Source organism: Arctopsyche grandis, chromosome 12 (genome assembly GCF_051622035.1).
Source record: "Arctopsyche grandis isolate Sample6627 chromosome 12, ASM5162203v2, whole genome shotgun sequence".
NCBI classification, from domain to species: domain Eukaryota; kingdom Metazoa; phylum Arthropoda; class Insecta; order Trichoptera; family Hydropsychidae; genus Arctopsyche; species Arctopsyche grandis.
Window position 1 is genome coordinate 28,095,668 of NC_135366.1, and position 27,520 is coordinate 28,123,187.

At 31.7% G+C, this 27,520-nt stretch overlaps 1 long non-coding RNA gene across 1 annotated transcript in view; it reads left to right on the forward strand.

Annotated features, from left to right (window-relative positions):
- Positions 1-27,520, forward strand: part of LOC143920403 (uncharacterized) — a 309,775-nt gene that overhangs the window by 57,453 nt on the left and 224,802 nt on the right. The window lies entirely within an intron of this gene.

Sequence of the window (27,520 nt, forward strand, 5' to 3'; positions counted from 1 at the left end):
ATACAAACGTTCAGAAATATCAACGAGCTAATAACCAGACATTAATGCACTTGCAGTTCAAATCCTACGTGCGATGCAATACACCTCCTGTGTCAAACGGACACTGCATTAAACCCTGTCAACACGCTAGCTGCATATAAATCTTCCATTGAACAGATATTATTAGCTCTTGTCTCATTTGTCGACATAAATCAGCACTGTCGACAGCCAGCAGGTATCCATTCGATAAAATATTCACATCTAAATATATTATATATGTATATCGATCGTAAAAAATTTAGAAAACAAGAACGCAATATCCAGTTTTGATATATTGAGATTAAAAATTGCGTTCAGTCATGCTAATGTAATATATGTATGTATGTATGTAAGGTGTGTTGGCAAAGCAATCTACTTTTTGTTAATTGCGAATTAAACACTATATATTTTGACGCCATAAAACGGGGTTGCTAATCCGTCGAAAAAGTGGACTTTTATTACGTTTATGACGGTTCAAATTTGACTGTTAATAAATTGTAATGTGTGCCCACTTAAAAGTGTGTGATTCTGTATATAAGTTTTTACTGTTTTTTTTTTTAACGAATGTACATATGTATGATTAAATTTATCGCAGTTAGAAAGCAAGTTGCAATAACTCATTGAGGTTTCGTAATGTGTGTTCGAATATGGACCGTGTGAGTTTGAATCTCGTTTGTTTACAAACATAATGAGATTTATGGTACTTTTGGGGCTTTCAATTTCAATTTTTGGAATCGAATCCATTTTAAACGGATCATTCGTTGATGAAATTCATATTGACGGTGTCGTAAAAGGGCTAAATCGAGCGTTTATATGAGACAAAGTTTAACAATTGGATTTGAGACGTTTAGTTAAAAACTTAGTACTTAAGTAAATATGAAGAGGGCTCATCGAAAGACATTCATTTATGAAAATTTAACGCGTGGTGAATATTTCTGCATTATTTCATTGAAAAATGACGATTTAAACCTCATTTTATTTTTTTAACCATCAATAAAAATATAATAAATAAAAATAATATAAAAACTGCATTTTAATCTTTTGAATAAAAATTAAATTTTGATTTATTTGACTAATTAAAATTAACCTCATTAATTAAATCGACTTTTTTGAAGCATCTTTAATTTGTATCATTATTTTGACTCTAAGCCAAAATACCTACTGTGTAAAATCCAAAAGAGTCAAATGTATGCTATAGTAAGCTTAAATTATACGCTTTAAGTTCTTTAACTGAATAGAAAATTATATTAATTTATAAAAATGTACTACTAATACTACTATTGCTCAGATTTGGATAGCTGTGACGATCGATCATTTCCTATCTGAGTTCCATACAGATTGGCTTCACCTAATGTGATTTGAACTATGTACATATATATGTATATACGAGTTGAACCTGTAAATTTAGCAATACACCGCTATAATTAAAAATAATAATAGAAAAAATAAAGTTTATACATCAGGTTAGACAAATCCAAACCCATCTTGTCTGCTTTTTTTGAAATTAGTATTAGATTCATACAATCCAAATTTGACTTTTTATTATTTATAAAAAATATTTTGAACTTGAAATTATAATTTGGCCAAAACACTTCCCTATAGTCGATCCAATATAGCGTTAGACAATAACCGAGCATGTTGTCGTATTCATGCAATGTGTTGTAACATTTGTTAAGCTGTAAAATACTTTGTTTATTTATTTTTTAATTATTTCTTATTTAACTATATAATATTATTACAATATTGTTGCGTAGGGGTGGGTGGAGGATCCAAATAAAAGGCCAAAGTCGCTTCACAGTATTTATTGAGTGATTAAGGAGATCCACGCACTGCCAGTGCTTCGTCCAAAACGCCTTCATATGGCCTAAGTACCTGCTTATAAAGGGCAGGTCGCTCACTGAATCTTCCTCGACGCGTTTGTTTACTGTTACGCGTTAGCCTCCTGCATCAGCGCATGAATAACATAAAAATTCAAGTCAACGATGAAAAAATGGGTCAAAATACAAAAACACACAGGAGTATCCTGTAAACGAAGGGACTTTTATCCTTAGAAAGCCTCCCAAGAGACGGTTCTGGCGATCACGAAACTTAAGATGATCTCTCGTCGTTGCTGCGTCTTCATCTATTATTCACCTCGGGAAAATTCGGCAAGGGTGCTTTGTCTCGGTACATCCAAAATATACGTACGTATGTATATAAATATATTCTCCAGCAAAATAATATTTCTTCGTTTGTTCATTACCGTCGGCGTAATTCGAAACGACGTAGCGGATGATGGAGTAATATTGTTAATCCGATACACACACGTGTGTACAACAAATACGACGAGTAAGCGCGTTGTATATCCTTGTACACATGTACATAATGGATTATCCACGTGTGAGCCTGTCTGCGTGTGTCTGAAGACTGGTGCTATATTAAAATGAGTCTTGAGGTGGCTATCCACGTGGAGATCGGTCTGTAGACATTATTATTTGGGACAACTCTTAATATCATTTACCGAAACATTTCTTTCAAATTTTTTTTAATTAATTTAATAACTTAATATGCCAACACCCATGCGATGGTATTACATCGGGCAAAACACTAGTAATATATGTATATATACATATATAAAAAGTGACGTTATGTATTATGTTTGTGAGTATGTGGCGAACGCGTCGACCAGTATTTATTTTTATTTTATTGTTACAAATCAATATACACTCGCCATTACAGATTTGCTCCAATGCGACGGGTGTACGTTAACGAAATACAGAATACATAAACAATCAGAATAATGGTCTAGTGGTGAATGTTGAATCATCTCGTACTTGATGTTACGAGTTCGATTCCCGCTAAGTCTCGCTATTGGCCAGACCTTGGTTCGTCAAGGTCGATCGTTTTCTATCAGAATTTGCCAATTTTTCTGATTTTCATTGAAACGATTCCTGTAAAATTGGCGTTTCCTTCCCAATTTTCTGTTGCGAACCTTTAGTTATTGTTATATCTTCGGTTTCGCCATATTGCTCACCATAGATGTCTCTGTGGTTGTTTATCGAATATAAAATTCGTATTGTTACATGAAAGTTATTCATCGTTTTGTATCGTATTAATACGATGTTTGTAATATCTGACCATAGATGTCAGATATTGTTTAGATTTACATGTATCTATGTAATAATTATGTGGACCAGGAAGGCGCATTTGGGGTTTACCTGTTAAGCCTTCCTGGTATATTTGTATATATGTACGTAAAAATATGTATGTAAAAATAAAATAAATAAATAAATAAAAAGTCTCAATGACTACCGGTACCACGTGTCCTTTTATATCAGAATAGCTGATAATTTCGATGGAGTATTTGCCGAGTACTATCCAAAACGGTGAGCGTAAAATTTCACGTAAAAACCACTGTATAAATGTTCATATAAATCAAACGGACTGTAAAAAAACTCATAGCTTAATTTAAATAAAAGATTCCCGAACGAACGTCCTTCGACCTTTCACTTTCTAAGCAATTCATCTAATTATTTCTCTTGAGAGTATCGCAAAAAATTATATTGAGCACGAAACGAACACTCCATTGCTCAATTCGTATCATACGAGCTTTTTTTGCGCAATATACATATTTATTATGTATTGTTTTTTATTATTTGTCTTATATAACACTACACAGGTGTTTCTCAATACGTTGGAGTATAATGTAATAATTGATTTTGTACTCGCTATTAAAAGGCGCCATGTGTTTTCGAGATGTCGCAATTTTGGCACGTCAAAGGAATGACTCGGCGTTATTTCTCTACTTCATATTTATAATATTAATGAGTGTCAATTTTCATGGGTAACCTCTTGAGCGCCACTCGTGGATTTTTTTCCCGTATGATGGATCGTTAAAATTACTAACGCAAACTTGACAGTCGCAATTTCGACAGATTGAAGTTCCGATAACGTGCGATTCTTATTAGAGGAAAACATGATCGATATTTGTTGATGTTTCAACTTACAAGGATTATTTTTTTATTGTTATTGTATAAAGTTTTCGGCATCTTGGTAATATAAGCAATATAATTTTTTGAATTTTCATCTTCACAATTCGGTGTATGTATTGTATTTGAACAATACATTGAAAATTCATAATTAACGAGACATCTAAATACATAATTATTACATATACACACATTTAAATCGAAACAATACCCGACATCTATGGTCAGATATTACATACATCGTATAGATACGATTAATAACATTTTTCATGTAACAATACGAATTTTTACATTCGATAAACAACCACAGAGAATTTCGCCATTACAGATTATCTATAGGTCGTCACTATGGCTAATTTATTACAAGACATTGAAAACTCATAAATAACGAGACATCTAAATACTTAATTATTATATACATACACATGTAAATCGAAGCAATACCTGACATCATGGTGAGATATTACAAACATCGTATAAATACGATTAATTACATTACAGTTTTACATTCGATAAACAACCACAGAGACATCTGTAGTGAGAAATCAGGCGAAACCTGAGATATAACAATAACTCAAGGTTTGCAACAGAAAATTGGGAAGGAAAAGCCAATTTTACAGGAACCGTTTCAATGAAAATCATAAAAATTAGCAAATCCTAATAAGAAACGATCGACCTCGACAAACCAAGGTCTGGCCAACAACGAGACTCTTAGTGGGAATCGAACCCGTGACATCAAGCACGAAATAATTCAATACTCACCACTAGACCACGCTGCTGGTTATGTCTAGAAGTATAATAATATGTCCCTTGTCATACTTCTCACCCACGTGTTCCGCTTCCTGTCTTTCCTCGTTTTGCCGAACATACAGCGTTCCATACTTCTTTGAGTGCATTGAACTTTGTGTAGCATCTTGGCGTTCAATATCCAAGTTTCACATCCATACATCATGAAATAGTTTTAACATTTGAATGACAGAGTGTCGAGATCGAACGAGTGTCCCAAACCGGGGTCGAGTAAGACCCCAGTATTTTTTAATCAAAACACAGCTTTTCTCAATACAAATGGGTTCAATATATAATTTATCAATCATTTTATACATCAACATAAAAAAAATTTAGTCCATAGCATGTTTTTGACTATGTTTGTATTAAAAAATAACGACAAGCATCAACACGCAAACGCACATAGGTAAGGCCAACGGGCGACCGCATGACTCAATAGCGACGCGCCAAAAGCGACGAAAACAATAGCTTACGAAAATATAGCTGTCTCTTTCTCTCGCATTGATTCATCGATCAACAAGAATATGCAAGCGAACAGTCAAAAACATGATTTATCGCTACCATAAATCATACTTTTGAACGTTGACATGTATACATGTATTTTTTTGACGATGTAACCCTTTTCTAAATCATACAAAATATATTAAAATAAATTTCTTGTAGTTCATTCTAGGAATACAATACATATAGCATTGAAAACCACATAGTTATTACGAAAAACGTAAAAATTGGGGCACTTGCATACCCCACTTCGGCGAGGGAGGTTTAAAATAATCATAATTTGATACAATAATATTTCGAACATCCGGTTTATTATTCAGGTCCAAACTAACCGAAATAAACTTGGGTCAGGAAAAACACACATATAGAGTAGTTTAAGCTTATATTACATTATCGGTTAAATTCCAGCGCTTTTATCACCCCCTATAGATCCACCTTTAGAGTACACGCGAAGCGCGTGGCCACCCTAACTAGTAGTTTCACAGGCTTCCTCGGATCAAAATACAACCGTCGCTATTATATTCGTGAAACTGTTCAACGTTCTCCTATCTCATCTCGTCGGATACCTTATTATCCTTCGGGGCAAGTTACGACGACATCCAGAAGCCATAAGATATGCTCCAGTGTCGGCAGGCTGGTACCTTTTTTGCCCTAGTGACAAGTACCAACCACCACCCACGCTCTCTCTCTCTCTCCCCCCCCTCAGTACTTTACACGTGTCTAACTGTCTGCGGGTAGCCACGACCCCTGAAGCATATACGGGTTAAACCTTGCACATTATTATCCACCTGTGACCGTGTTAACTTTACCACAACACATACGCACACACACACAGCCTCGCATCTCTTTATGGCCCTGCTTGCAAACTTGCGTAATAAAACGATAGTTGAACCCTTGCTATTCACATGTCGTCCTTTTTTACATTTTTTTTATTCAAAGCTCTGATGTATATATTATATGTAATATAAAAAGGCGAGGTATGCGAAGAAATGTAAGAACGACTGAAATCTTGACGGAATTCAAAGCAAGCCAAAATTCCAACACTACTTATATGTCACCGTGAAATTATATTTGGATATTTGTGACTCCAAGTCTGACCAGCAGCACTGCGTAAATTCTCGGAATAAATTCATTTCAATCTAGGTCAACCCAGGGCTCGAACTCGGCGGTTAGCATTAACGCAAACACCAGATATGCTGCTGGCTATGAGTTGTTTTATATATTAGCATAGATTTAATGGGTCTACGTGACGAGCCAGAATGTTAAATTACAGAAAACACAAATATCGGTAGGCAAAGATCGAAAATCAAAAGATCTTAAGCCGAAAGATCAAAAAAAGGGTGCATGGTAATCTGTACATACTCACGTACATACTCACTTAATTTGCGCGAGCAGGGTACAACAGGAACAAGAGGAACAGGCTTTTCTTCCCGTATTCTGCGCGCGCACATTAATACGGGAGGAAAAGCCTGTTCCTCTTGTTCCTGTTGTACCCTGCTCGCGCAAATTAAGTGAGTATGTACCGTTTACCATGCACCATTTTTTTTTGATCTTTCGACTTAAGATCTTTCGATTTTCGATCTTTGCCTTCCGATATTTATGTTTTCTGTAATTTAACATTCTGGCTCGTCACGGAGACCGAGATTTAATATACATATGTGACGGATTTGATCCCAAAATTTCTTTTAGCACATTTGTTTGAAAGAAGATTTCCAAATATTGGCAAGTCGAATGATTTGTTTATAGTAGAGTATCTAGCTACGAACAATTTCTCACTTATCCTAAACACAAATTTATGTTTGAACTAATTTGACCATTTTTTCATATATGTATGTGACCATTATAATACTCACTATGATTATTTTATACTTCGACAAATGCTCCCTTCATGATCTCTTTCCTTAGTCACATTACACTTAGGAATAAATTAACTATGCAAAGTTTTAACCTGTCGATTCAAAAAATGTTGAATCTTTGCAGAACAAACCAACATACAACAGTTATTAAAAACCGTCAATATAAAAATGAATATTCAAATAAATTTAATAAAATGTTTACTATTAGATTGGCCTTGTTTAAGCTGTTTATATTACAAATACCGAGCGAATATATAATATTGTTACGTACGCCGCGGATTAAGTGAATAGAATCCCAGAAGCTATGTGACCGTTCAAGGGTTATCTGTTAACGGATTAACTAAGTGCTTGCACTTAGGACCAACGGATATCTGTTAACGGATTAACTAAGTGCTTGCACTTACTTCCAGGATTATATCTGGACTCTAAGTGCATTTAGGCTAAAAAATGAACGTTATTAGTCCTTTCTCAGAATCGGTACGGGGAGACCTAATGTCGTGGGAATACATATCCGAATACGTGACTATACAACAGGTTAACAGATTAGACGTCCTGAGAGATTTACCCTTTATAAGGCGGTACGTAGGCGATATCAGGTCATTCTGGACTGAGCAGTGCCAGTGCGTGTATCTCCTTAATCATCAATAAATGCTGTGAGACGACTGTTGGCCTTTTACTTGGATCCTCCACCCACCCCTACGCAAAAATATTAACGTATCAGCTGAAATTTCAATATGATATACATATGTAAGTTGACTTTTTTGAGCTCATATTGTTTTTAAAAGAGATTTATTGATATGCATACATAGATACAAGTTGCTCGTGGTTGAGATACATTTATTTACGACGGTCTAATTGCTAGAAATAAATATTTTATCGATGATTTACATCCGGTACATTGAAATTAATAATAAAATGTTTAATAACTTTATTGACACGTAATAGGTTGGACTTTAGACGATACATAATAGATAAGCACCGAACCCTTTTCCAAACACGTCAAACGGTAAAGTCACCGTAAAAACCCATCACATACATATGTACGATGACTCAATCAACACATCTAATGATTCAATCGGTCGAATACGAAACTTTAACTCCAACTAATAATATATATATACACATGTACGGTAATCGAGCATCATCGTCATCGAAATGGAATACGCATGATATTATAACGGAATCGAATGAAGCCATTACCGGCCGTCGAAATGCGATCGGAGTCGAAGTAATTTAAAATCAAAAACCGGACGCCGAAAACCGGCCGCGTAATTATTGTATAATTCCGTCCAGTTCGTCCGGTTTCGATTGTCGATCGTTAAATTTTGAAAGAACACTGTTCGGTTGTGTTGTTTCGCCGTCTATGGGCATTATGGGGTTAATTAAACTCCCTCCCCCCCCCCTTTGAAGTTGAAGACCGTCAATTTTGACGGTGGCCCCCGTCAATCATGCCGGTAATTATTAAAAATTGTGTTTGGAAATTAGGCGATTTATATTACGCTGTGTAAACATTGCTTTATGTTTCGGTTTTGTATGAGGAATGCGTTTGAATATATTATATAAATTTTTATTTGAATTGTTAATTTATTTTGTTTGTTTTTTTCTTTGTTTATCATTTGTTTTCTCGTTGGTATGTGAGTACGTAATTTTTTTCTCTCTTGTTTAAATACTTTGAATTGTGTATAATTTGAGGGTTTTAAATGATTTTATGCAATTTTACAACGCTAGTATACATTTTAGTATGTTGTAATAAGCAAATAGCAATATGTACATACATACCTATATACAAATTAAATATAAAAACATGTACCTATAAATATATATATATACAAATTCAGTTCAATGAATTTATTTTTATTTAATACAATGATACATACATATAAAAATTGATTTTAAATACTAATTACGAGATATTTGCTTCGATTTTCATTCGGTGTAAATTCATCTATAGATTGTATAGTCTTCAAATATGTATGTGGGTATTGTTTTATTTCAATGCCGGAATGTAATTAGAATTTACTTATTATTTAAAAAATATCACGATACATATTTTTGTGGGATTTTATGTACATTCTTAAATCGTCTATGATTTGATGCAAAATTTTAATATGAGATTATTTTTATTTATTAAAATGATTGCATCGTTATAATATTTTATATTTATACTCTAAATAGTATTTTTCAAGCATAGACATAATTTGAATAAAATTGAACGGTCATAAAATAAAAAAAGGTTCATTTGTTATTTTTTATTCAAACTCAACATTTTCATATGACACGATTTCAATTGTATATTTTTATATTAAAACGACCTTATCAGTATTGTTTTTAATATTTTATAATGTTAATAACATTATTTAAGCATATGGAGCTAAAATTTGATAAAAAGAGAGCAGTTTTAAAATAATATAATATTTAGTTCCAAATTATTATTTATTCCATTACTTTAGATTGAGGTATAATCATAGTGAAAAAATTAAAAAGTGCCGATTTTTTTATGCTATTGACAATTTAATCACAATATAGTTAATTAAAAAAAAAACTATAAAAGCGAAAATTTTGCCAAACATTTCAAAGCCATTTCATAAATGATTCTATTTACAGTTGGAAAAGTTTCATTATAATTGCCGTTAAATTAAACGGTAATATTTACTTAAATATGTAATTGGACGTTTTCTTGGAATATTGAATTTAGGAAATTTCAATCATTTCACTATCTACATACATACGTATATGTAGATTGTACATTTAATTAATTTCGCAACGTTTCGGAGCCTGAAATTTGACTTACACAGTCTAGTATGGACTTTGGGCTAATAGACAAGACACTCTTAAATGGAAGTTCTTGCAGAGAGACGTTTCGGTAAACAACTTTGTAGATTATGACAATCGCTATCGGCGTTTTGATTATATATCAATATTGGACGACAAAGTTCGCTCCGGAAACTTCGTTAAGTAAACAACGGTTCGAAACAGTTTCCACGGAGAAAAGCAACTTCCGGTCCAATCAATACCGAATCGCACCCCGACATTGAAAAACTTTTGAAAATATACATACATAGATTTGATTGAAAATTGAATTAAATAAACAATATTTAACATGGGTCCATTGGTTACTACACTGCTGTATACGGACTAGTGGCTAAAGGGTTACAATTTAATCATATTATACTGGAAGCATGTGAAGCTTTTATTGTGGTTAACAATTACATACATACATACTACATATGTATATTTAATCATAAAACATAAAAACGTCTGAAAGTGTCAATTCTTATTATGAAAATTATCTTAAGATATACATAAGTATGTAAAATAGCTTGCTTCAAATACTTAGTATGAGGAAAAACATTGTATGAATTGATATTGGCTCAAAAGCTGTCATACAGGGCTTTTAAATTATAAATTTATATACATATTTTGTAATAATATATTACACTGAAACATTGTATCGGTATATTAAATGCTAATCGTTACGTTGTAATTATTTTTTTAATTTTTTTTGGTTGAACGAAAGTTGTACCTTCTCTATAGGTATTTTTCATATTTTTTGGAATTCAATTACCTTACATTACTTAAACTATTCAACGGAGTGGGCTGAAACTTTTTATACGTAATAGGAAGGATAATTTTCATGTATTTTTATTTTTTTAATATTTTTTACTCAATCGGAAGTAGTATTTTTACTCTAGGAAAAAAATACTCGAGGTTTTTTAAGTTTTTCTCCGAAACGTTTACGTGTATCGAATTGAAAATTTTTAACTATGAGTTTCGGTTTAATATCAAGTAATATTATTAATCAAGTGAACTGGCAGCTGAGTTTTATTTATAATTTTGATTAAAAAATGCTTGTTTTATTTATGTAATATTATTCTTTGTACATTCTTGTGAAAACCGTCATGGGGTGAGTTGTTCGTCTTTTGATGTGATTAATTCAAATGGTTTATTTTATTTGATCCATTTTATATACGTATTAGATAGACAGAAATTTAAAACGCCAATTTTATAAACAAACTTTATTTTTTATAATTGAAAAAAATATAAAAATTGAAAACTAAAAAGTGCGACAGTCAAACTCGATCTCTCCTGCAAACTTCTCAGAGCGATGATATTTTTTCCTATCTCACATAAGCCCCATTCGACAAGTTGAGGCCTGGCAGAAGTCTCCGCTTATTATTTTTGTTATATTATTAATAATAATAAGGCCTCGAGTCGAGTTGAAACTCTTTAACAAATCGAGTTTCTAAACGCCTACGCGAAAATTTCGTGTTGACCGCAACCGTGGGTACGACGAGGTCGGCTCGCGCAACAGAGTTAGTTACTTTTCGAAAATATAATACAGTATTTGTATGCTGGTATGTACTCGGTAAATTTGCACATAACCGAGATTTATTCGAAGGGTGACCATCCTCTTGGACCATTACAACGTTGTATTTATGGCGAAATTTTAATCTAGGCCGTGATCGATCGAAATCGTATTTGCGCGCTATGTATGTGTGTGTTGTCTAATAAATTTTAACGCGAAAGCCTTTTGGTATTTTAAAGGTCAATATTGTGCGCGTATAATCAATGGTTTTAATATAAATTTATATATATTTTATATGTCTAATAGTATTTATAAGATGATATGGAAGTTTCATGTATTATATGTACATACATACGAGTACGTATTATCAATTTTGACTTTTTTTTTTTGTATCACATGAGAATATTTAAGAAATTTCAAAGTTGAAATTGTACGCAAAGAACTCTCAATTTTCGATGATTTTAATGGTTTTTATCAAAAACTTCTCAATAAAATAAAATATTCGTTTTTGTGAATGTGAATTCGATCGCGTTTTTATATACATCTGTATGCATATTATATATCTTAGCTACACTTTAGTTTGAAATTTGTTTAAACCTTTCAATGTCTTGATTTATTTGAAATTATTATTAATTTTTAATATTTGGTGCGTACTTTATTTTAATATCAATCAAACATGTACACTCGTCTTTACAGATCGCTCCAAAGCGACGAGTGTACTAATACAGATACAATTAATGCAAGCATTTTATACAATGCGAATTCAAACAAACATCGTCCACAGTGACATCTATGGAGAAATTTTATGAGATGCCAAGTTACAGGAACCATTTTGATGAAAATCGGAAAAATTGGCACACTCTGATAAGAAACTATCAACCTGGGCTCACAAACCAAGGCCAACAGCTACTAGTGGGAATCGAACCGTGACCACTCCACTCGAAAGCATAATATGCTAACCACTAGTCCACGCTGCTTATTAATGTATGTATATATGTTTATTAGTAACTAGTGGTCTTACCCGGCTTCGCCCGGTATTTGTAATATAAACCGCTTAAACATGACTAATTTAATAGTAAACAGTTTATTAAATTTATTTGAATAGTTTTATTTTATATAAATTTATTTGAATACTCATTCGTTTTTTTAATTAAATTGAATGTCACTAACAAACAAACATATATACTAAATCTCTTTCGAAATTATATGTATACCAGAATCCGGCGCTTGCGCCCCCGGTGCCTTCGCCCCCGGGGACTGCGAATCCTTTGAATCGAAAAAATAAATAAATCGAATGTGTTATCTACGAACCAACCAACCAAGGTTACATATGTATATTAGATGTATGTATGTTCTTTGAACTATTCTTCACATACTTAATAAGTATGTAGTTCAAATGAGTTGCATGAAAAAAAATAATAATTAAGACCACTTTAGGTTTTGAATGTCTGATGTCTTATACATATAATATAGAGTTTTTATTTACATAGTTAGCTTGAAAAGAGGTTGTCCGATTGAATTATTGGTTAATTTATATCTATTTATGTCATTGTATTTTGATATTAAGTTATTGTGCGTATTTTCTATTATAAATATGAAATTTTATATTAAAAGTAAACAAGTAATCGTTTTCGTGTTGAATTTTAAAATCATTTAAAAATATTCTATATTATTATACTGATCCGATATTTAATATTCCGACGTAACAAAGGAGATTCGAGAGTAGGTATTTCGGTTGATTAAATTAATTTTATTTTATTTTGACGAAAGTGGGGGAGTGGGAGAGTTTCCTTTGACGACTCGGATTGACGTTGAATCAAAATTAAAATTCATCCTTTATCAATTTATATCCAACGGCGAAAAGTTGTTCAAAAATTTGCACCGTCTTGAATAATAATGCTATTATTTACTAGCGTATCGCGCTGCGGTTATCCCTCGTTTCGATTTCATATTATGTATATTAGGACCAATTTCAGAAATTCTACAGACACTTCGATCGTGTTTTTGTAATAAAAGAAAAAGATAAACGGACACTGTACGGTGATTTTTTCGTGATCGAGCGTAATTTTCGTCAATTTTTGCAATTATCGAGGGTGCAAAAATCGCGTGTCGCAGACAAAAAATAAATAAATTCACACTCGTGTGACGCAGTTAAAACGGCTTTTGACAGCTTGTGAATTATCTCAAGTGTGTCACGCTTCATGTCGCGTTTACAACGATGGCAAAAAGTTCAAACATTTGCATTTATTTTATTTTTATTTAGTTTTTATTTACATATTTTTGCCACAGTGACATTACAGAATACTCTAACGCGTCACTGTGACCAGATAAATAATCATAATACAAATACTATATATAAGAACTAGCGGCACATCTATGTTATAGATAATACATTTTTGAAATCATATTCAAATAGTGGTGGGGATGGTTTATTAGCCAATTTGATGGAGGAACTGTTTCAACGGTGAAATTAGATAATTTGCAAACTCTGATAGGAAACCATCGACTTGGAGTCACAAATATCCAAGTCTGATCAGCAGCATTTAAGATTATATTCAGAACACATTCTTTTCAATCGAGGTCAGCTCACAGGATTGAACCCGGTGATCTCTCGGTGCTTATTATCAACTTAACTACCGAGCCACGCTGCGGCTTGTATGAAATTCGGTCACTTTTTAAGCGCTCGATTTAAATTTTGTATGATTTTTTTTCAATATACATAAGTTTATCATACAGAATGTATTGTATATGATGTTTATTATTATTTCAAGTGATAAAAGTTTAAATTTTTGATTTGGATAAATGAGATATGGCCTTCAAGAGTGGGTGTATGTGTAGCAAGCGTATAGTAATAGTAAGGCTATGTATATAATATGATAATAGGACAATAAAAAAGCGAAATCGTTTGTGAAAATATTTTTGGATCTTCTTGAATCGTTTATGGTGCGGTTTGGATGTACCGGTCGGACGCCCAACCGGTCATATTGGACAAGGACGTCAAAATCCGTTATCGTCGTCGGGCAGCATCATGTTGTGATGAGATCTTCGTCTCCAACTAACGGACCTGCATTATTATATGTACCTAATATAATATTTGAGAGAATTCTCCAAGGAAGGATGTGAATGTTCGGGCCAACGAACCGGTTGATATTTTCCTGTACCGATTCGTACACAGATACGAATACATATGTATCTAGGACATTGTGGTAGGCCTTCTTTTGGATAAAAAATGAGTATGTAAGCATTCGTATAATGAGTAGGATGTATGTATTTAAATAACAATATGCTAATGATGGATTCACTTTCGCGCGATACAAACGTGTATGAATGCCGATATTTATGGCGGTCGTAAAGTTTCAGTAATTCAGTTCTACGGTTTGGTAATTTTATTTATCGACAGTATTTTTGGTCGACCGAGCGTGCGTTTGGGAAATTTTGATTCGGTCGTGTGTAAATTTGTCGAGATAAACAGATTTATGTAATGATATAAAGTTCATTCAAATTTGTGTGTTGCGAACCCGTTCGTACATGTGTACGGTTATGCAGTACTGCGGTAGCCGTTGTCGTGTTGTTGTGTTCATTGTTTTAATGTAATCGTCGGTCAATCAATACATTGGTGGTTTTTAATAAATTTTCGACAATCATTAGTGTGTTTGTTCAAAGTTTGCGTTTTTCGAATACTCATACGTAGTATGGATGTGTGCAAAATCGTCTGAAGCTTTCGGTGAATGAATGATTACATATTATATGAAGTGTGCGAAATGTGTTCCAGATAAAATTAACTATTCTATCGTATAATTTAAACTTTGGAAGATCAATATGAAAGTATTTAAATGTAGGTATGTGGGCGGAAAGTTCCAGTTTTAATTGAATTTCGTATGTTTGTAGGTGTAAGGTTTAGTTGAAAGTTTTGTAATATTAATTTTAATTTTTAATTTTTTCTACATGGAAAAGCTTTCCATGTTCATTGCATATATATATGTACATATATAGCCAGCAGTATGGTGCTGGTCGGACTTGGATATTTGTGATAAAGTTTGCCAATTTATCTGATTTCATTGTTGAAACGGTTCCTCCATCAAATTGGCAAATACCATCCAACCAGCTACATATGTATGTCACAAATATCTGAATTTGATTATATTTGGTTACGATATGAATAGTAATAGTTTATGATTGCTGTGAAAGTTAATCCATTTTTTTTCATATTTTTTATCTTTTTTTACGGTTTATTTTTATATGAAAATACAGAATAGGATTGTATTCATATCTGACTATTTTTTGTTTTAGAATAACATTGATAATTTAAAGTATAACTGTGTTAGGTATTTGGCAACAGATTATACGGATTGCGCAATTTAAATCACATTTTGCACATTTTTTATGGCGTTTTATACGTTTGCACCGATTGCATTTTATTTCAACAAATCGAATAGAATTTTACGCTCAATATAAAAGCATTATTCAAAAATGTAAGCATGTTTGAAACGGGGCAACATATTGTAGCGTATTTTGAACTAAAAAAAAAAATTACATTTTGTATATATTTTTTAAAAGATTTTTATTTATGATTGTTTTATACACTTAGAATGTCTGTTTTTTTAACTCAACATATTGATTTTGATAGCATAGTTACTTCAATATACATATATGTAACAGTAAGAGCGTCAAATCTCGAATCAGTATACACTGACTAATTGGTGTGTACACTAGCTTTGGTTTTAAGCTAAAGCTTAATAATGACTCAAAGTATGAATTTAATAGTAAACGTGTTCATTCATTCTCCCGTGTATATTTTAACTGGGTGATTTTGATGATGCATACAGTTACTAGTCAGTGTATACTGATTCGAGTTTAACACTCTTACTGTAACGCGTAGATATTTTTGTTTTCGTTTATAAGCATCAATTGGAAGTTTAGGTGGGCTTGAAGTAAGGCTATAGATTTTAGTACATTTTCAATCTAAAAAAAATGTTATATATGTTTTAATGTCTGTTTTATTATTGTTTATCATATATTTCAACATTTCAACATTTCAACACATCGACTTAAGAATTATATTTTTTTTAACCTTCCCTCACCGAAGTGGGGTATGCAAGTGCACCAATTTTTACGTTTTTTTTTTGTAATAATCATGTGGTTTTCAAAACTATACACGCTATATTTCTTGTATTCCTAGAATGAACTACAAGAAATTTATTTTAATAGTTTTTCTATGATTTCTAAATGGGGTACATTGTCAAAATAATACATTTATACATTTCTACGTTGCAAAGTATGATTTAAAGGCGGTAGCGATAAGTCATATTTTTGACTGTTCGCTTGCATATTCTAGTTGATCGATGAATCAATGCGGGAGAAAGAGACTGCTATATTTTCGTAGCTTTTAGCGCGTGGCTATTTAGTCATGCAGTGGCCTGTTGGCCTTACCTACATATGTGCGTTTGCATGTCGTTGGTTGTCGTTATTTTTTAATACAAAAATAGTGAAAAACATGCTATAGGACTACAAATTTTTATGTTGATGTATAAAATGGTTAATAAGATATATATATATATATATATATATATATATATATATATATATATATATATATATATATATATATATATATATATATATATATATATATATATATATATATATATATATATATATATATATATATATATATATATATATATATATATATATATATATATATATTGAACCCATTTGTATTGAGAAAAGAAGTATTTTGATTAAAAAATACTGGGGTATTATTCGACCCCGTTTCGGGACACTCGTTTGATCTCGACGTTCTGTCCTTTAAAGGTTAATAAAAGCATGAATTTAATGTGTGTAAGAGTGTCTGGAATTAGGCTATGAATTATAGTGCATTTTCAACCGTTATAAAAAGTCACATTTTGCATATATTTTTTTGGTGTTGTATTATTATATAACGTGTGTTTCTTTTTCAAATCAGAATGTTTATTAAGACTGTACGCTTGTTGGGTAATTTTTTATTTTCGAAAAATAGTCTCAATGTATGTATAATATGAACATAAAGTCTATATATATAAAGTGTTATTGGTATTCCGATCTGACTTTGAGCACGATTTTCACATCGTACTCGTTTGAGAGTTGAAAGTGCGGAAGTTTATATCGTCATATGTGGCAATAGAAACATTCAGAGCTTTTCTTTATGGACCATACGGTTCCTACATATGTATATATACCTATATATACGTACATACATAGTGAGGTTTGCACTTTCACTGCGCTTTTCACGAGAGAGCTTTTCTCTTGCGTTTTTAGGCAAACCTCCCCCACCTTCTGCTGCACTATAATAGCATTGTCGTGTTTCGTTTGATTTACAACGTTCACTTTCACACCTCTTTTTGCCTTTTATTTTTTTTTATTCTATGGTCACAATTCTTTGTTGGGAACAAACAACAACAACAACACAACACACCGCACAGTTGTTTGGTGCAATGTCGTCCCACGCGAATGCCCCCCTCTAATTCATATAATATATGTGTGTATGTATGTATGTGTATTTTTTCGTGTTGATAAAAAGAAAACCTCCTCCATTGTGCTCCAGAGCCGCCTCTATTCATTTTCATATTTGTCTTGCCGGTTACAAAGGGATTGATATCAATTGAATACCGATGACGTGGTCGAATTTAACGGCTCATTAATTCTGTCATTAACGAATGGTACTCGCCATTATTTAGCGCCGGTAAATGCTTTATCTGTGTTGAGGCTTTTTTTCTTTCGTCGAGTTTTATTATTTTCGTTGAGTTATTGCTGTAACGTAATAATAATTAATTTAATAGATAACTCGTTCTGCTTTTGAGCGGCGGTGCGTCTGCATTTTTTCAAATTTATTTTTTTTCCACCGGGAGGATTTTATCTGTTAGCTTTATTAAATCGTCAATAAAATCTCCGCGAAGTTAATTTATCGTTTAATTAATTGGTCTATGTTGGATATTGCTCAATTTAGTTCGCCGCTCAATATGTACATATGTATAGGTATGTGAGGAGTTAATTTTGTTTGTGAAATAATTTGTAGTGTTTTTTTTTTCATTGGTGGATCATCGGTTTCAATCATTTTGTTTTGGTCTGAGAAAGGTATTTTGCGTTTGAAGTTTGAATTGTCGGCGATTGAATGTCGTGTAATGGTATTGAAATGTTAAATTGATAAGATTAGTTCGTTTGATATGTAAGATAGATATATTCGTTTGATACGTAAGATATCTAAGCTCGTTTATAATTCGAGTGAAAGATTCATTCATTGATTTTTGAGGGAAAAGCTAAATACATTTATAGTATTTATGAATGTATTTGTATGTATATACAAATTACCCTTTAAGTCTCTTTATTCCATCCTTGTAATTCACTAACGTTTCTCTACACATATGTATTATACTTATCATTTTCTTCATTTAATATCGTTGACTCATTTTTTTTATTCCTTACCTTCGTTTTAACTCCTCTAATATACATATATAATTTCGAAAGAGACTTTGTATGTATGTAACTATCGTTGGTTCGTAAAATCCGTGACATTAAATTTAATAAAGAAACAAATTAATATTCAAATAAATTTAAATAAAATATAACTATTCAAATAAATTTAATTAAACGTCTACATTAGATTAGCCATGTTTAATCGGTTTATATTACAAATACCGAGCGAAGCCGGGTAAAACCACTAGTTGTTATATAAATATAAGTTTATTTCTCTTTCAAATAACGAATTTCTCTTCATTTACGTCTTATTTATAATCTTTTAATATCTTAGTTCTAGAAACATTATGCTTATTATGCGTTATTTTATTTGGTGCCTTCTTGTTAGTTTCTAAATATGTATTATAAATGTATTTATTACAAAAATTTATTATTATTTTGTAAAATATGGGTACATTTAATGTCAGGACGATGATATGAAAGCTTTTTACAAAATGCAACGTTCTGGAAAAGTGGCTAAAAATGGTTCTAACATTATTAATTTTAAATTCAAAAATAAAACTGGTTAGAGATAAGATCAAAATAAATAGTTGAACGAAAGAACTTGTATACGTCTAGACGACAGTGAATGATTGTGCACATTTATGACTTAATGTTTCAAGAATTGTTTGTAATAGTGTAATGAAATGTTTTATAATTTAGTGAACAGCAATTTATACATACATTTTTTTTAACAAATTTAATCAAAATATTACAATATTCATTGTTTTAAAGTTTGATTTTTTTGTAGAATTTCAACTGCTCAAATTACACTGTTCGACACGAAAAATGGTTCAGAGACGAAATATGACTTTTCTTATATACAAATCTATACCCAGTAAACACGAATCTGGTAATAAAAAATGTTGATTGGCTCGAGATTTGGAGATATGTATATGTATGTGTTTTTTAAATCGCGCCATTTTTCTATATCTTGGTGTTGTTCGGTCGATGTCTCAAAATCTGTCAATTTCCTGTTCAAAATGAATATTGGAATCTATAGTCCAGTATTTTATCTTTCATTTGTAGTATTTTTCAGCTTCCAAATATCTCTAAGTAGTCGTCCAGTTCAAATAAAAAGTCAAAAGTACGTATTTTCACTTGGGCTATTGAGTTATTGAGTATTTTCTATTGAAACATGTTTATTGGGATAGTGTTCTGGCTACACTATATTTTGTTTTCGTTTAAATGGGTTAATTGGAAGTATGCTGAATTTTAAATCGGTAAAATTTCGAGCTAAAAGCTCGTACTTGTATTTACACGTATCTGAATTTAATTTATAGGGATAATATATTAAATTGTCTTTATATGAGAATTAAATAAAATTCTACTTAGAAAAATCATATTTCGACTATTCTTGTGGATTCCTCGAAGTGTGCACTTCTAGTTAGCTTTTCTGTTGGTTTTGTTTACACGTCTCCGTTGAAGTTTCGACACGTCCGTTTTAATTTTTGTCCGGGGGGGTAGTGGGGGTGCTGTGGTGGTGTGAGCAACCCCCTTAAACATTTTAATTCAATTTATTTAATTTACACTTACACGCGAACGCCATTTGGCCCTTACGACGAGGCCCGGTGAGAGACAAAGGCGACGAATAACTCACCTGACGGGGCAGTTTCTTTTGTACCCGTTCAATTATTAATGTAGGCCCGAGATATTTTCCCTCGAAGCGGGAAAATATTCCCGAATAATATTTAAAAAAAAAAAACCAAGTAATATTTTATCTCATATTCGCCTTTTGTCTTTTTGAGAAAATTTTCGCTAAAATAGATATTTTTTCGAAAAAATAAAAAAAAAATTTCATCTCGGCAAGTCAAATATCAATTTTCGGTTAAATGAACTTCGATTCGAGTCTTTCGATTCGGTTCGTTTTTTTTTTTTTTTCTTCACCATTTTTTTTCCTCGTACTATTGCGGACTTCGAGTGACACTCGACTGACTCGAAGAGTGCTTTGTAAACTCATCGTCGACGTCAATAATAAGTTTGGTCGAGTTTATGACGGTTTTTTAGACATTCCAACAGTTGAACGAGATTGCTTTTAACCCTTCGCACTCTTAAGCCTGTCCGGACGATTCAATCAGTCGGCTTTTCGGGCTTTGGAGCCAATTTATGGTCGCTTCGAATGAAAATTCATCATCATATTTTGAAGCGTGTCGTGTAACCTCTCAAATGCTTCACTATGATTTTAAGTCGATAGTTTTCTTCAACACGTACAAATATAATAATGAAAAATAAATCGAAATGAAACGTTCCGTATAAACATTGCTGGGTTCTATCCCATGCTAATCTTTAATACTGCTGGTTTGACTTGGATATTTGTGGCTCCCGGTCGATCGTTTCTTATCAGATTTTGCCAATTTTCATTGTTGAAATAGGTCCTCAAAATTGGCATAAATCATCCTACCTGCTGTTACAAATGTCTGAATTTGATTTATGTACAATATGTAAAAGTTTATGGACAAGTCTCTAAATCCATAGATGTCCCAATGGATTAATTAATTAATAGTTAATTTCGTGTTCTTCAGCCTCTAGAAATACATTGATTTACATATGTATGTATGTAATAAAAAATGCTGCAATGTTTGCAATTAATTGTCTAGGAAAGCGCATTGGGGTCTACCTGTCAGGCCTTCTTGGTGTATACCTATGTAAAAAATAAAGTAAAATAAGCATTACTTATTATTAGCATACAAATTTAGAGTTTTAAACAATCATATAAACATTTTTGAAATTAATTTTGATATTTTCACAAGAATGAACTTTTTTCAATAACGTGGGTTCGTGCTTTAAAGAATCACAAAAGATCTTTCAAAGTTGCATTTGATATAAATGCATGCTCCTATAATAACGGTGACGTATTGTCACCGTTATTATAATGTATAATTATTTTATTAAAATGATTTCGGGTCAAAGTTTCAGTCTAGCCGCTTAACCTTTGAAGGACGGAGCGTCGAGATCAAAGTAGTGTCCCGAACCGGGGTCGAGTAAGCCCCAGTATTTTTTAATCAAAATACAGCTTTTCAAAATACAAATGGCTTCAAGATATATCTTATTAATCATTTTATACATCAACATAAAAAAGTTTTAGTCCTATAGCATGTTTTTGACTATTATTGTATTAAAAAATAACAACCACAACCATAGACATGTAAACGCACATAGGTAAGACCAACAGGCGAATGCATGACTAAATAGCCACGCGCCAAAAGCGACGAAAACAATAGCTTCCGAAAATATACCTGTCTCTTTCTCTCGCATTGATTCATCGATGTACCCCTTTTCTAAATCATACAAAATCTATTAAAATAAATTACTTGTAGTTCATTCTAGGAAAACAAAAAATATAGGGTGTATAGCTTTAAAAACCACATAGTTATTACGAAAAACGTAAAAATTGGAGCACTTGAATACCCATTTCGGTGAGGGAGGGTTAATGCATAGTCAGATTTATCACTTCGATACGTTTCTCAGAACCATATTTTATATATTTTTATTGCACTTAAGGTTGTATAAAGTACACATTTGTATTTGTATGAGTTTCGCACTCCTATAATGGTATATTTAGCTTATAGTATTCAAATTACAGTGGGAGTCAAGCTCCAGACATTCTAATGTATACTTTGCCCTTGCAAGGTCGAAATTATTTACGTGTACGTTTTAATCAAATCCATTCCACTTTTTAGTGTACAATATAGCAAATGTACACGATGAGAAGTGTTCGCTTCAATTTGTGAAAAAACAGGAATTAGGATCGTCTTTTGAATGTGACGTATACGTGTACGTGTTGAGAATTTCATTTCGGATAGTATCTTGTGTTTGTATTCCCTCAGTATCGTTCGTTGTTTGTCTCTGTGGTTCTGGATCTATGTACTTGTTGTATGTACATATGTATGTTCATACACACACATATGTATGTATACTGAAATAGACCACATTGCTAATAATTTTAGTTATCTCTTATCTGCGGCGACTTGTATTCCCTCAGGTGACTTTCTGTGGGTATTGCTTCAAACGTTCACGAAGAAAAAATATATTGCTTGGTGGTTGTTGTGTAAGAGTAGCAATTTTCTAAAAAAAAATCAAAAATACAATCTTAGGTAAGTGTTTCAAAAAGAAAATGTCTTTGAACAGGTCCAGTCCAAGTGTATATGGCGCCCCTAGGCAGATTGGTTTCTGCGCCCCCGCCCCCTAACAATAAATTTTATGTTGATAAAAATATATAAAGACAGACACATAAATTTAATTAAATTTTTTCATTCATAAAAGGCACGTTTTATGTATAAAAATGAAAAATAAAATAAAATACGGATAGCTATGAATAAATTCGGTAATGAAGACATTAATTTATAGTCAATAATGAATTGAAGAATTTTATATACTGAAGTTTCTTCTTTCGAATATGATTGGTTAAGATATTTAATTTCGTGAAACAAATCCATCCCTGATATATATTTATATACATATACATATAAACAAATGTACTAATGTTTCAGTGGTGTTTTATATAAAATACAATTCCAAATTACCATTTGTACCGACGACAGTTTGTTTTTTTACAAGTTTTATTCGCGAGTCGTTGATATTTGATAGTGAACTACCTGCGTTCCTCGTAAATTATAATATTTTACAATCAGTATTGTTACTTTGAGTAGAAAAATTTGGTTGAATATAAAATGTTTTATAAGTTCAACGTTTAAGCCAAATTATTATTTTTAATTTTTAAATTTAATCTTGTCTACGGCACATAGTACGGTACATAGTCTGCTGCACCTTTGAGCCGGCCCTGTCTTTGAATGTGTACGGTTTCATTTTTAAGCTCGTGTCTGTGTGAAAAGATTGGGTTTTATATACATATGTGCATATATATATATATATATATATATATATATATATATATATATATATATATATATATATATATATATATATATATATATATATATATATATTTATTATATTGAAAGGACGGTTTCATTATTGACGATTATTCAACAATTTCTGTGTACGAAATTGTGCCGAATTGCGTTTAACGGTTTCGAGTATTATTAGATGGAATTTGGATCGAAATGATTCGACTTAAATTAATTATTGGAATTGGAGATGCAATTACGATCAGTGCTGTTCAACAATGTCGTTTTTTGATTCTGAAAGAAACTACATTTTGTAATAGTTGCATGTAACTGCAATCGTATGAATTTCAGTTTATTTTATTTTTAATTTAAACCAGGTGGTAGCCCACATGCGCCTTTTTGGCCAGAAGCATTGTACATTTGATGCAAGTATTACAAGTATTATACATATACAAAGTAAATACATATCAATTAACATTCACAGAGACATTTTATGGTAAAATTTGTAAATTTGCAGCATTTTATACATGCAGTGATATTCGAGATTGCTAAAAACTCGATATTTGCTAGAAATTGGGTAAAGTTGCCAATTTGTTGTAACAGTTTCAATGAAAATCAGATAAATTGACAAACTCTGATTGTCAATTTATCTGATTGGAGTCACAAGTACATAGATAGTTTAATGTTTGGCCAGCAGAAACCAGTGGAATTTGAACCCGTGAACACTGTGTTCAAAGCATTATATATATATGCTAACCATTAGTCTATTCTGCTGGTTATACAACCTACGTAAATGTATATATGTAGTTCTTATCAGATTTGTGTGTTCAATATACAGTACAAAGTAGGTACATAGTTTTTGTCAGTTATATATATGTAAGTTCTTATTCAGTATTTGTACGTGAAGCTTTTGTATTATTGAACATCAAATTTTATTTAAAAAAAACATTATTAAAATTTTAGGTTGGTTTTTGTCGAATTTTGTCAAAATTTTCATAGTTTTTTTGGCGAATATTGGAGAGTTAGTTGTTAATACGTGCAAAGCTTCTTGCCTTTTATACGATTTTGACGATCAAAGTCTTTTTAAAATAAAATTTTAAGAGGCTTTTCGCTTGAATTGTTTGTCTACATAGTATTGCGTATACATATATTAATCTAATTTTAGAAAACCTTCCATTTAAATTCTCATTCCATCCAAAATTTTCTTAATAAACATGAATATATGTAATAATGTAGTATTTTGTATGAATATCTGAATTTATATAGACAATCTAACCCAGGCTAACATATATAATGCACGTAGTTAAGAACTTTGATTTTATACAATCTATTCTATTCCTAATTTTAGTTTTAGTTTCAATCTGATATATATATATATATATATATTTTTTTTTTTTTTAAATATTTTCATACATACCGTCACATAAAGAAGAGCACTGTTATGATTTTATTATAACATAGCGTGCGTATATTTTGTTATCTAACCACATAATCTCAACCAGTAGTGTCAGATTCCATAGTCGATAGTGAGCACGATTCCATGCCGCGAATTTGCATTAATTTTTAATTCGGCGGTATTGAATTTTGTGCCATTTGCAGTCTGTACTGCATTTCAGCTAGCTAGGCAGGGCGGGAAAACTCGAATCTTTTCAGATACGCGATCGCTGTCGGTCAGAATTGGATAATGTTGCCAATAATGTTGACTGGTTGTATACCTATTCGAGCTCGTCGGTACTTTTTATTCGAGTATAAACCTGCTGTTATTAAAAGGTCGGATTGATGGCGCCAATTTATCAGTAGTGGTAAGTGGTTGTACCCGAGACGATAACAGTTGTTAAAATGCCGAATTATTGTGTAATGAATGATGATGGCCCCCATGTGTGTGTGTGTATGTGTGGGTGGGGAAAACTACAATTTTATTTCATAATATATCTGGGTGCTGATATATATGTACATATGTTTGGGTATTAATGACCGTTAGATGTGACGGAGAATGATTCGGGTGATTATCATTTTTTTCTGGTAGTGTTGAGTTTAAAAATGTATATATTCGAACACTGTTTTTCTATCATTATAAAGGTTCAAGGAAACTTACCCCATGGACAGATACCTCCCGGACACATCCCCCCGGTCAAAAACCCCCTGGACGTTAACCCCCTGTGCAAAAAGTCCCGTGCAAATAATCCCCCCCCCCCCGTCAAGGATAAAAAGTAAAAAAGAAAAAAGTCAGTATCAATTTATTTATTTATTTATTTATTTAACATACTTGGGGGAGGCGGCAAAGCCCAATAGACTCAAGGAGTTTGATTTATACATATGTACATGTAAATTAAATGAGAAGAAAAGTATTATAAAATACATTCAAAATGACAATATTAAAATAAAAATAAGAGAGAAAAACAATAAACAAGAAACATAAATAGAATATTGGGTGAGAAGAATTACAGAAGTCCTTTAAGTTTAAGAAATCATCAAGCTTATTCTTAAAAATATTAAGGTTATCCGAAATTACAATTTCATTAGGAAGACTATTCCAAACTGAAACCACTCTGTTTGAAAATAAGGAATCTCTGATCAATTTATTAGATTTTTCTTTTTGGAGTCTAAGCGAGTGACCTCTTGAGTGATGAGTGTTTTCGTTGAATGTAATAAGATTGGACATATGACATTTATAATGATTATTTAGTATTTTAAAGACTTCGATTAAGTCGCTTCTTATTCTTCTCGTCTCCAGTGTAGTGAGATTCATTCTTTTTGATCTTTCTTCATAAGAAAGTGAATTATGTAAGTTCAGAAGGAATCTTTGTAATTCTCCTTTTTCCACTTTCGATACATGTAATATATTTTTTAAAATGAGGATTCTATATGCTAAAAGCGTATTCTACATACTTTAGGTCTGATAAAAGTTTTGTATATTTTTGATAATATAGTTAAGTTCAGAAAATTGAATACACGTTTTATTACATACAAAAATGAGTAACATTTGTTCACAATATAGGCTTTGCCGCCTCACCCAAGTATATTAAATAAATAAATATATTTAATATGAGAGGACCATTTTAGGTCGCAAGTAGTGATGATACCTAGGTCTTATTGATGTTGAAAGCAATTGATGAAATGGTTTATGAAATAATTTATTAGATTTTTCTTTTTGGAGTCTAAACGAGTGACCTCTTTAGGTGAGTGTTTTCGTTGAATGTAATAAGATTGGACATATGTCATTTATAATGATTATTTATTATTTTAAAGAATTATATCAAGTCGCCTCTTATTCTTCTAGTCTCCATTGTAGTGAGAATCATTCTTTTCGATCTTTCGTTATAAGAAAGTGACTTCAGTTCAGAAGGAATATTTGTAATTCTCCTTTTGTACTCTTTCGATACATACATATATGTACATATTTCAGTCAGAAAAATATAGATATTAATAATACATATATCAGATTCTTTATAAACAATCAATAACCAATAATAAAAAATCAGTAATCAATAATAATAATTTAAAATATACAAAATTCTAAAATCAATTGTATTTTAATCTCTTTTTCTTTTCTCGATTTTACAAATTTCATCATGGATAGTCTAAAAATATTTAAAATATAATAATAATAATATAACAATAATATATACTTCTATTTGAATTTACTTTCAATACCACATAACGCAAACGCTAACTGTTGATTAAAAGTCTTTTCAATTGATATGTATTCTATTTACTACAATAAATTGAAATTAAATATTTTATATA